This window comes from Bos javanicus, chromosome 22, assembly GCF_032452875.1.
Source record: "Bos javanicus breed banteng chromosome 22, ARS-OSU_banteng_1.0, whole genome shotgun sequence".
NCBI classification, from domain to species: Eukaryota; Metazoa; Chordata; class Mammalia; order Artiodactyla; family Bovidae; genus Bos; species Bos javanicus.
Genome location: NC_083889.1, coordinates 17,211,287 through 17,221,608, shown reverse-complemented (window position 1 = coordinate 17,221,608; position 10,322 = coordinate 17,211,287). Strand labels below are relative to the sequence as shown.

Sequence of the window (10,322 nt, the reverse complement as noted above, 5' to 3'; positions counted from 1 at the left end):
TGACTTGAGGTAACCGACCAGACATTCAATATTTTAGAGGGGGGAGAGAAATAACAGACATTGAGACAGATTTTTTAAGTTTAATGAAAGGAAAGGAAGATGGTTATCTCTCAGAGACTGACAATGTACTAGTGGCTAGAGAGAGAAACATTTGTTTAAACATTTCTTTTCAAATGTTAGTTAAGACTTTTAGAAAATTTTAGATTCTTAACATACCAATGTCAGACATGGTTCAAGTTTGCACTACAAGGACTGTAAAGTGAAAAAAAAAAGGAAGTATTTTAAAATGTCTATCAAATACCTAAAGTACATTAATGCCCACAAGTGTGTATTATTAGTGAGTTAGGCAGAGAAAAGCCTTTTCCAAGTTCAGGTGAGGTGTTATGTAAGAATATAAAGTTTGAAAATTCTAGGACAAAAAATCAAATTATTGTACCTTGGTTACATTTTTAAGTTCAAGAGAAACTCTCCTGTACCAAATTTTTAAATGTGCACAATGTGGAAAAAACTATAAGCAGCTTGCTATATCAACCCTCATACCTTTGTCCTAAGGCTAACACATACACCAATCAGTTATGAAGTAACAACTGTTTAATTATATATTCCATGATGAAAGAAATTTTTACTGGAAAGGAAGATGGTGTTTTTGTTTTTCCCAAGCCCAAATTTTGAATTTCCAACTATCTACTGTTGCTTGCCCTTTCTCTGTATGTCCTACTTAAAATTAAAACTCAACATGAACCTCTTTCCCCACTAAAACCTGCTCCCTGTCCTAGCATGCCCATCCTCCCAGTAATCCACATTTAACTCTGGGAGCCACTGTAAACTACACTGACAAATTCGACAGGTATGAAAGTTGATATATATATACACTATGCTATAGCATGTTTCTTCTCAGGAACCCTTTACATTCTTAAAAATTCAGGGCCCCAAGTAGCTTTGTTTACCAGTATCTTACCATATTAGATTAAAATGAGAAAAAAAGATTTCAGTAACAAATAACATTTTCATAGAAGAAACTATTTTCCACAAAGATTGGCAATGTTGTGTATTTTTGTAATTCAGTTCTCTGAAATTTCTGCCTTAAGAGAAGGGGCTATTAGAAGCTGGATTTTTACCTCCTGCGTTCAGTTGGTTGAAATGTTACTTATTTGCAATTTCGTTATTTTATGTATTGCCCATGTAGAAATTACTGGCTCACCTCAGTTATAGAAATATTCCAAGTGTTGGCCCAGCTTATTACATAGTAGCTAAAATCATTACATTAAAAAAACACTAAGTACCAAAAAGATGTCAAGCTCCTTTAAGTTTTCCAAAAGTTCTACTTTTCACTTCCAAATTTGAAATTTCATCATTGATAACTGCTGTCAGTTGTTCTCCCTGAAAAAAAGCTCACCTCCATCATACTCAGAAAAATGTCTGCCAAACAGCCAACTCTGACAACAAAAATTTGACAGTCATTCTTTTGAGTAAAATTGGTGTTCTAAGAAAACAGGAGCTAATTCAGCATGCAGTTCAATTGCATATTTTTTCTTGAGACAACCAGAGTACTTTAGCATGTAGCAGAAGCACCACATGTAAACTTTCCATTTCATAACTTATGTTTTTGGCCCAGATTTAAATAAATTTACTGTTTTCACAAGGACATCATTAAATGAAACATGAAACTCTGACCACTACGCTGCAAATGGGTGGCAGTAAAGAATGACTGCTAGTTTGGTGCCACTGTATTTTGCCAAATGCTAGCAGTTTTAACCACCTTTGCTTTTCAACATTAGTGAAAATATCAGAATAAACAGATTTTAAAGTTATTCAACACTTTGTCTTAGAAATGTTGTGTTTATTGTGCAGCACGTAGGACAGTCTGACGCTGCTGCTGACAACTAAAAGCAAAAAGCAAGCACAGCCATGTTTGTAGATTCATCCACTGTAAGGCGTTAAGTATATTTCTATGGATGAGATATTCACACACTTCATTCATGTCTGACCACAAATCTTACACTGCATTGTTAAACAGTAGCATTACCATGATTTCTTATTTTTCATCCCACACATATTCAGGAGCATCAGCTATCTGTAAAGTTTCTCTACTACCATGTATGTACGTTCCTTCAGCCAATGCCATATAGTAACTTGTCCTTTAATATACTTCAGTAGATTTTTATTATAGTTTTTTTGGAATCTATTCTCCCTCAGACCACTGAAATATTAATCTTTTTAGCATTTTCAGACATAGATGGTATAGTTGTGGGTTGAACATGTAGTCTTACAACCAGTCTTTTAAGCCAATGATTCATTCTTAAATTAAGAAAAATATAAATTGGTTTATTTTGAGAAAATTTATATTCTAAAATTGTAATTCAATATAAAAGTTTATAAATTGTGAGAAAATATTTAAAACCTTATTTCACAACAAGACAACAGAATGTATTCATGTTCATGCTTAGGCACAAAGTCTACAGGATTTTATAACTACATAATACTGAGGTTTGCTGGGATTTTGAAGGCATAACCTAAAGAGTGAGTTCATACTTAAACCTACCACCTTAGGAAATTATGGAAAACTGAAGAATATACAGCACCATTCAGTTAACATCAGTGATGACATCACCACATATCATGTAGCCTCTACGCACTTGTGAGAATAAGTTATAAAGGTTAATGAGTTGAAAAGGTTGTTTCATTTTAGTATAGTATATCTGCTACATACAAATGAGTTTCATTCGGAGAGCACACTGGTGAGTCTAATTTGTTCCTAAGTATAACAAAGTTAGCCTAGGTACCTAACTAACACAATTGACTATATCGTACTATACTGTAACAGGTTTATAATACTTTTCACAGAAACATTAATACATAAACATTTTTAATCTTACAATACAGTACCCTGAAAAGTACAATAATATAGTACAAAGGCTGGCATAAAGGCATCGAGGGAACAGGCAAGAGTTACTGACTGGAGCGGGGAGAGGAGGTGGGAGATAGTCGAGTTGAAGGTTATCAGCAATAGGAGATGGAAAGCAAGCTGCAATTTCTCTCACACCTGACCTGGATGGCACAAGTTGTTTCCTTGCTGGATTCAATTCTATCTGAATAGCACAGATTCTGGGATTCTGGTTCTTCGCTGGATTCAATTCTATCTACCCTTTTGAATACCTAATCCAGTGATGTCTGGGTAGTAGCTCTTTTTTTCTCATCAGAGATGACACAATAGCTTTGGATTGCATTCACAGTTGCTGCAACCTCTATGTACTGGTCTACATTTGGATCCTGTGTCTCAAAGAGTAACAGTGCCTCCTCAAAGAAAACCCCTACATCGTGACACTGTACATGAGACATATGAACTAACTTACATGAATGGAGAGAAAGTTTGCAACTTGAAGGTTCATATGTAAGGGACTTAACTGTATTACGAAAAGTTTTGACCCTGAAGACCTCCATTTACTTAGGCAACAGGGATACAGCCAAAAACAAGCGAAGTCATGCCCTGAAGGAGCAAGCTAAAGAAGTATGCGGAAAACACCCCAATTAATAATTATGATTGTGAGAAATGCTATGACAGCATTCAGTTGGGGAACCCAATATACTGGAGTTAAGGCATCATGGAAGGCTTCCTTGAGAAAGGAATGTGTTGAGACTATTCTTTTCAGTGACTGACATTTAGCTAGTCCAAGTCTGTCTTTCCATCTTGACCGCTACCACTGTATATAAAACCTCATCATTTCCTGTTTGGACTACTATAAAAGAACCTAAGTGGTCTCTAAAAGTGGTCTCTTAGGTTCTAAAGTGGTCTCTCTGCCTTTAACCCTACAGCCTATCCTGTATGTGCACCTAGATTAAATTTTCTAAAAGACTGTTTCCATCAGAAAAGACAGTACCCTAAATTGGTAGTAATAGCTAAGCAAATCAGACCAGAGTTTGGATCTCTGTTGCTGCTGCTGCTAAGTCGCTTCAGTCGTGTCCGACTCTGTGTGACCCCAGAGACGGCAGCCCACCAGGCTCCCCCGTCCCTGGGATTCTCCAGGCAAGAACACTGGAGTGGGTTGCCATTTCCTCCTCCAATGCATGAAAGTGAAAAGTGAAAGGGAAGTCGCTCAGTCGTGTCTGACTCTTAGCGACCCCATGGACTGCGGCCCACCAGACTCCTCCATCCATGGGATTTTCCAGGCAAGAGTACTGGAGTGCGGTGCCATTGCCTTCCCTGGTCCTTAATAAATTGCTATGTCTATAGGAAAGTTGTTCAGTCTCTTTGCAATCTAAAGTACCAGACTTCTGGGACATGACCTAACGATGTATTCTATAATTAAGGTTGGCCTATGAACTTCCCTGGTTGGTCCGGTGTTAAGACTCTGTGCTCCCAATATTTGGTGAATTAAAATCTCACATGCTGCCTAAAACAAACTAGTCTTACCCTCCTGATGCTGATCCCTATCACATTTTGGATTAACAGTTGCAAACCATAATTTACCATACCTCTTCTGTGCACAAAAAAATATGATAGAAACATTTATGTTCAAATTTTATAAATCTTTTAAAAAATTAAGAGCACTTACAAAACCTTCAATTCTCTCATGCAAGTATGTTTTCATTCTACTCATTTTTTGTCCTAGGAGTTTAAGAAATAATATGGCTCTACTTCAAAAGGAGCTAAGTAGTGGGTTTGTTTAAAAAATTGTAATGAAAGTCTAAGGAAGTCAAGCACAGGAAGAGGCTAAGTGCAAGGGTTTGTACAGGAAACCCAAGGAAGAGCTAAATGGCCGACAAATGTATTCAGAGACCGTGAGGCATCAGTTTCCTTTATGAATAGAATATTAGGTAATTTGGGTTAAGTTTCTCCGTAAAAAAAGCATTGTTTCTGTGGACTTAAAACTCTATCTGAAAATCAATTTCACATATAAGTCAATAAAATCAACATTTATTGAGTACTCAGCTCTAGGTTCAGGCACCGCGGAATCAAAAACAAATCCATATCCTTGAGGAATGCATGTAGTGGGAAAATAGACAAAAAAGGAAACTTCTTTCTCAAAAAAAAAAAAATTTACTTGGAATAGTTTAACATTCCTTCTAAAATAAAAACAAAACAATCTGACCTATAAGCTTCTGAAACTACTAAAGACAGGCATACTGTAGTCCCACAGGACTGTATTTATAGTGTGATTTCCAGCCTACCAACATCAGAAGGATATAAAAGACACAGAATTCTAATGCCCCCCACCAATCTTAACTGAATTCAGAATCTCTGGGTGTGAGACTGGGAGTCTGCATTAAATAGCAAGCCAATTATGTGCACTTCTCACATTTTAAGGAAAAGTTTTAAGTTAAAAAATTTCCCTTTTAAAGTCCTATTCCTCACTAAACTTCTGTCATCATTATTTTAATGAAATCCCACTTTCCTAAAATTCATGATGTATTATTTTTTGAAACTCAAAACACATCAACACTTGCTTTCTCAACATTGTCCAAGGCAGGTTTATCTTTAGAAATGGTTTTCTGGATTTAGCTGTCAGGAAATGGCAGCCTGAAAAATCCCATGGATATCGAAGCCTGGTGGGCTACAGTCTACAGGGTTGCAAAGAGTCAGACATCACTGAGCAACTGAGCACGAGAAGAATACAAATAGGTATTGGGTTGGCCAAAAAGTTTATTTGGGTTTTTCCATATCATACGGAAAGCCCAGATGAACTTTTTGGTCAATCCAGTATTAAAACCTGCCAACCAACCAACCTGGCAGGAGTCAGGGGTGGAGTGGGAGGAACTTAAATGTGCCAGAGGTTCCTTACTGCTCTGTATGAAGAGAAAATTATCAATGTCCATATAAAGATTGAAGGCAGGAGAAGGGGATGACAGAGGACGAGATGGTTGAATGGCATCACCGACTCAATGGACAAGAGTCTGAGCAAGCTCCCAGAGATGGTGAAGGGCAGGGAAGCCTCGTGTGGGGCAGTGCATGGGATGGCAAAGAGTTGGACAGTACTGAGTGAGTGAACAACATTAAGTATTCTGCAATCCACAGTCTGTAGCTAGAGCCTCACTGTCCACAGCAGTAATTTAAATTATATAAAATTTAAAATTCAGTTCCTTAGTCACAACTGCCACATGTCCAGGGCTCAAGAATAATGTATGGTTAGTGGCCATCATGTCAGATAGCACACTACAGAACATTTCCATCACTGCAGAATCTTCTACTGGACAGTGCTAATCTAGAACACTAGCAAGCACACAAAAAAGTATTAACAGAGGACAATCTATCAAACCTTATAAAGACGTCTACAAGTCACTCATTCCGTTTTATTTAAGGTTGGCTAGCCATCAAGAAATACACTAGGAACTTAGGTACAACACTCAACAAGCAGCTCAGAATAGCTAAGATAATTTAAATAAGCACTGACAACCACCTGAGAAGTGCTATGATTCAACCTGCTATGTATGGGACCAAGAGAAAGGGGATTCTAGCTTAAAGCATAGACCACAGAAGGCAAGATCATAGGGGAGATGATATTTGAGTTTTAATAGTCTTTATTGGAAGGGTAAGGACTATCAAGGGTAGCATTCCAGGAGGAACCACCCCTACAAAGAGGTCCAATAATATTGTTTGGGTGTGTATGTGGAAAACTGTCACAAACAAAAAGGCTGTTAAGGTGAGGTTAGTCCATTGAGGGACCTTGTACATCACATTTGTGATGATGGAACGCATCCTGTCAGTAGTTACCAGGCAGTGAAGGAGTTGGATCGGTTACTTCCATGCTGTTATCTTTGTATGAGAACTACTGTCCTGGACACATATGAAAGTTGTATCAGCAGATATCAGAGACAAGAGATCCTAGTTCGAAGGATATTAGCCTTATGGCAACTGAGCTTGATTACTAACTCATAAGCATATCAATGAAAATGGGTTGAAAGGTATTCTAAGGATATAAAAGAGATGTTGCTGAACCTCACGTCCGGTTCTCAGCAAAGCAGTCGTCAAGATCATCTGGACTATTAAGAGGGTCAGTAGAATCCCAGCTGAGGTTAAAAAATTAAATGAAAATCAAGGTAAAGACTCCAGAATATCCATAAAAGAGGAATAAATGCATTTCTGGGCAAGAGTGAAGCCTATGCTCGAGCTGGGTAGCCTTAATTGGTGGTGAAACCTGTCTGGTTTCATGACTCACCGGGATACCAAAAACAGGAGAGGAGAAAGCCAATGGTATGACTGGGACAAGATGAGCAAGTGTAACAAACAGAAAATGGGCTGAAAGTATGAGTGAGAGTTGCTAAAAGGCCTGACTCTGAGAATGCAAGGGTGGGGAATTAAATTTTTAAGATCTAATCTAAAATGCTCTGTTTTGGCGGTGTAGCAACGGTCTCAAATGGGGAACTCAAGAGAGCATGCCTTTAACCTATTTCTCAACTGTCTCAAATGGGGAGAGTATAAAATTCAGGAGATCAAGCTTTTAACCTCTCTCTCAATCTCCTGGAAAATATGCAACAAAAGGATGTTAAGAAGTAGTAACTCGCAGTCTCGCTGCATAAAATAAGTCCTAGGTGTTGCCTGGACTTCATTTCACTCCACCACCCCATTATAATTATTTTGTGACACAAACTCAAGCCTGTGGGAAGATAAAAGAAATTGGGTTCGTCCTCTAAGTCTTATACCTGCTCGATCCCCTGCAGGACAACGCCCAGGAATAAGGTTAAGCCTGGGCAAAAGAATCCCGCCCATAATCGAGACTCGACATGGAGGCGATGACGAGATCGCGGGGGAGGGAGGGATTCTTCTAGGCCCAGGGCGGTCCTTAGGAGACAGGAGGCAGCAGAGAACTCCCATAAAGGTATTGCGGCACTCCCCTCCCCCTGCTGAGAAGGGTGCGGCCTTCTCTCCGCCTCCTCCACTGCAGCCACCTCAGGATTGCAGCTCGCGCCGATTTTTGGAGAACATGCACCTCCCACCCACAAGCCAGCGGCACCGACCCCCACTCCTCCCTTCAGGCCCACGGGTCCAGGAGCAGGTCGGGCTAGTCTTGTCCTTCAGGCAGCGGGCGCCCAGGGCGGAGCCGCAATCGCCACCACCCAGAATCCTCGGCCCGGTAGTCCGCCCCCACCTCCAGCGCGCGCTTCCTGCCACGTTGCGCAGGGGCGCGGGGCCAGACACTGCGGCGCTGGGTCTCGGGGAGGATCGTACCAACGACCGCCTCCCCGCCGACCCGCGCAGTGGTTTCGCTCATTTGGGACCCGAGCCAATAACAAGGGGCCGTTCCCTGAGCTTCAGCAGCCAATCAGATGCCGAAGCCAAGCAGGCGGCGGGTAAACCGACTCCCCCGAAGGAAGGGGAGGGTGGTAGGACGCCCGCGCGAAGCCACTTTCACTGACCCTCCCTTCCCACCCCCACCCCTACCTCCCCGTGGGAGGCCGACCGCGCCTGCTCATCCAAGTCTCTCTCCACCCTACCTACCTAAGCACCCACCCAGTGGGCAATGCGAGAGTCCCTAGGCGGCTGCGCACTCCCGAGGCTGTAACTGACAGGCGTTTTACTCCAACCAAAACACGCCATTTGTGTTTTCACACACGGCGGGAGCAGCAGCAACCAATCAGTGACAAGATAAGAGCCGGAAGCGCTCCTCCCTCTGCAGGAGCAATGGCTCCGTCCGGATTCGAGCCTTTTCCGCTCCCTTCTCCCTCCCCCTTCGGTTGCCGCAAGGCGGGCCGCACTCCCGCCTGCCTCTGACCACCTCTCTCCCTTTCAGCGTAACAAACGCTATGCTCCCCTCTTCCCACCGGGGAAAGCGACCCCCAGGTACCGGCCAGACGACCTCAGCCACCCATCCCCCCACCAATCCGCCGGACCCCCTCCCACCAGAGTTCCGCTCCCCTACCTAGCCGAGGCTCTCTGAGGAGCCGGAGCTCCAGAGCACAGCCTCTTCTCTAGGTGGCCCCGGCGGCTTCCGCTGATTGGCAGCGAGTTGGCCAATGGGTGCGGGGCGGTGGGCGGAGGGGCCAATGGCGCGGCGGGAGGGGGCGTGTCCCGGGTGCCCCTGGCGCCGGCGCTGGGAATCCCCGTGCGGTCAGTGGCGTTTCCGCTCGGGCAGCGGGCTGAGTGAGCTGCTACCGCCGCCGCCGCCGCCGGGGGAGGGGCGGCCGCCGCCCGCCTGCGCTCAGAGACTCACGCAGCCCCAGTCCCGCCAGTCCGCCAACACTGTAGTGCCGGCCCCCCTCCTTCCCTGGCCCTTCCCCCTCCCCGCCTTTGGCTCGCTCCGCCTTTCTGCCCCCCACCCCCACCTCACGGGCACGGGCCATTCCCGGCCAGGAAACGCCGTGGCGCCGCGTTGGGCCTAACTCGAGTCCTGCTGCCTCCCGGGAGTGCCGTGCGCCGCAGCCCGGGCCCAGGCCTGGGACAAGGTAAGGGTCCAACAGAAAAGAGAGACCTACCCTCACGACCGGGCCCCGGGGGAGGGAAGGGTCACCTCCTCCGTCTCCCCGCGCTTGCTCTCGGGACGTGGGCCTGGCCCTCCCCAGGCTCTCAGTAGGAGGATGTTGCCCCTTCTCATCCCCCTCGCCGCCCCCTACACACCGTTGCACCCCTTTCCCAGGCGGAGAGGCCCCATCCGTAATCTCGTCGACCCCACTACCCTTTTCACGTCTTTCCTGGGTCAGGACGCTTCCCCTCCCCCCACGCCTCTTCACCCCTTTTCCCGGGAACTGCCTACTCCACGTTTACCTTTTACTTGAGGATAGGCCTCTCACTGCTCTCCTCTCAAAATACACAGGCACACTTTTTTTCCCCTCCCCAAACGCCACCCCCACCCCCGTTCGCGCGGCCTTGTGACAACTCTGATCCCTCTCGGGGGGGCTTCGATCTCCCCACCCCACCCCCGAATGTTCCTGGACGCCTTCCCCCTCGTCCTGGGGTCCCCATCGCAATGATTGCTTCGTTTCCCACACTAAGGACATTACCTTCGCCACCCCCACCTCACATTCTTGGGCTCTCAGTGGCGTAAGCCCCAGAATATCTGAGATGGCCTCACTGAATTTGTAGGGTTCTAGCTTGGAGTTGAGCCAGATTGTGTCGTTTTCCCTGCCTTGGGCGTGGAGAGCGATCGTTTGCGAACGTCTTTAAAGGCAGAAAAATGTAGCCTTTATCAATTCTCTTTCCCTCTGCGTGGAAGCCAGGGATGCGAAGTGAATGGTGGTGAGAAAAAGCCCTGGTTTTTAAGTAGGTGAATCGCGTGAGAGGGAAAGTTTCTGTTGGGAAAGCCCCTTCTATGCTAATTTGTTCTACAGAGCTCCTTTGCTCATCTCACTTCTTGGGAATAACTGGTCTTTCCCTTGGATACTGATGCTGC

The 10,322-nt window shown here is 44.5% G+C and overlaps 1 protein-coding gene across 12 annotated transcripts in view; it reads left to right on the top strand.

The window, feature by feature from the left end:
- Positions 1-9,046: 9,046 nt before the first annotated feature.
- The window catches only part of SETD5 (SET domain containing 5), a 79,263-nt gene continuing 77,987 nt past the window's right edge, over positions 9,047-10,322 (top strand). For 7 of the 12 annotated variants that reach the window (XM_061396318.1, XM_061396316.1, XM_061396322.1 and 4 more), the window contains exon 1: positions 9,055-9,378. The gene's annotated coding sequence lies outside the window, so the exon portion shown is untranslated. Of the gene's footprint in view, positions 9,379-10,322 lie in introns of all 12 variants that reach the window. The other 5 variants (XM_061396326.1, XM_061396324.1, XM_061396319.1 and 2 more) reach the window with 2 other exon arrangements.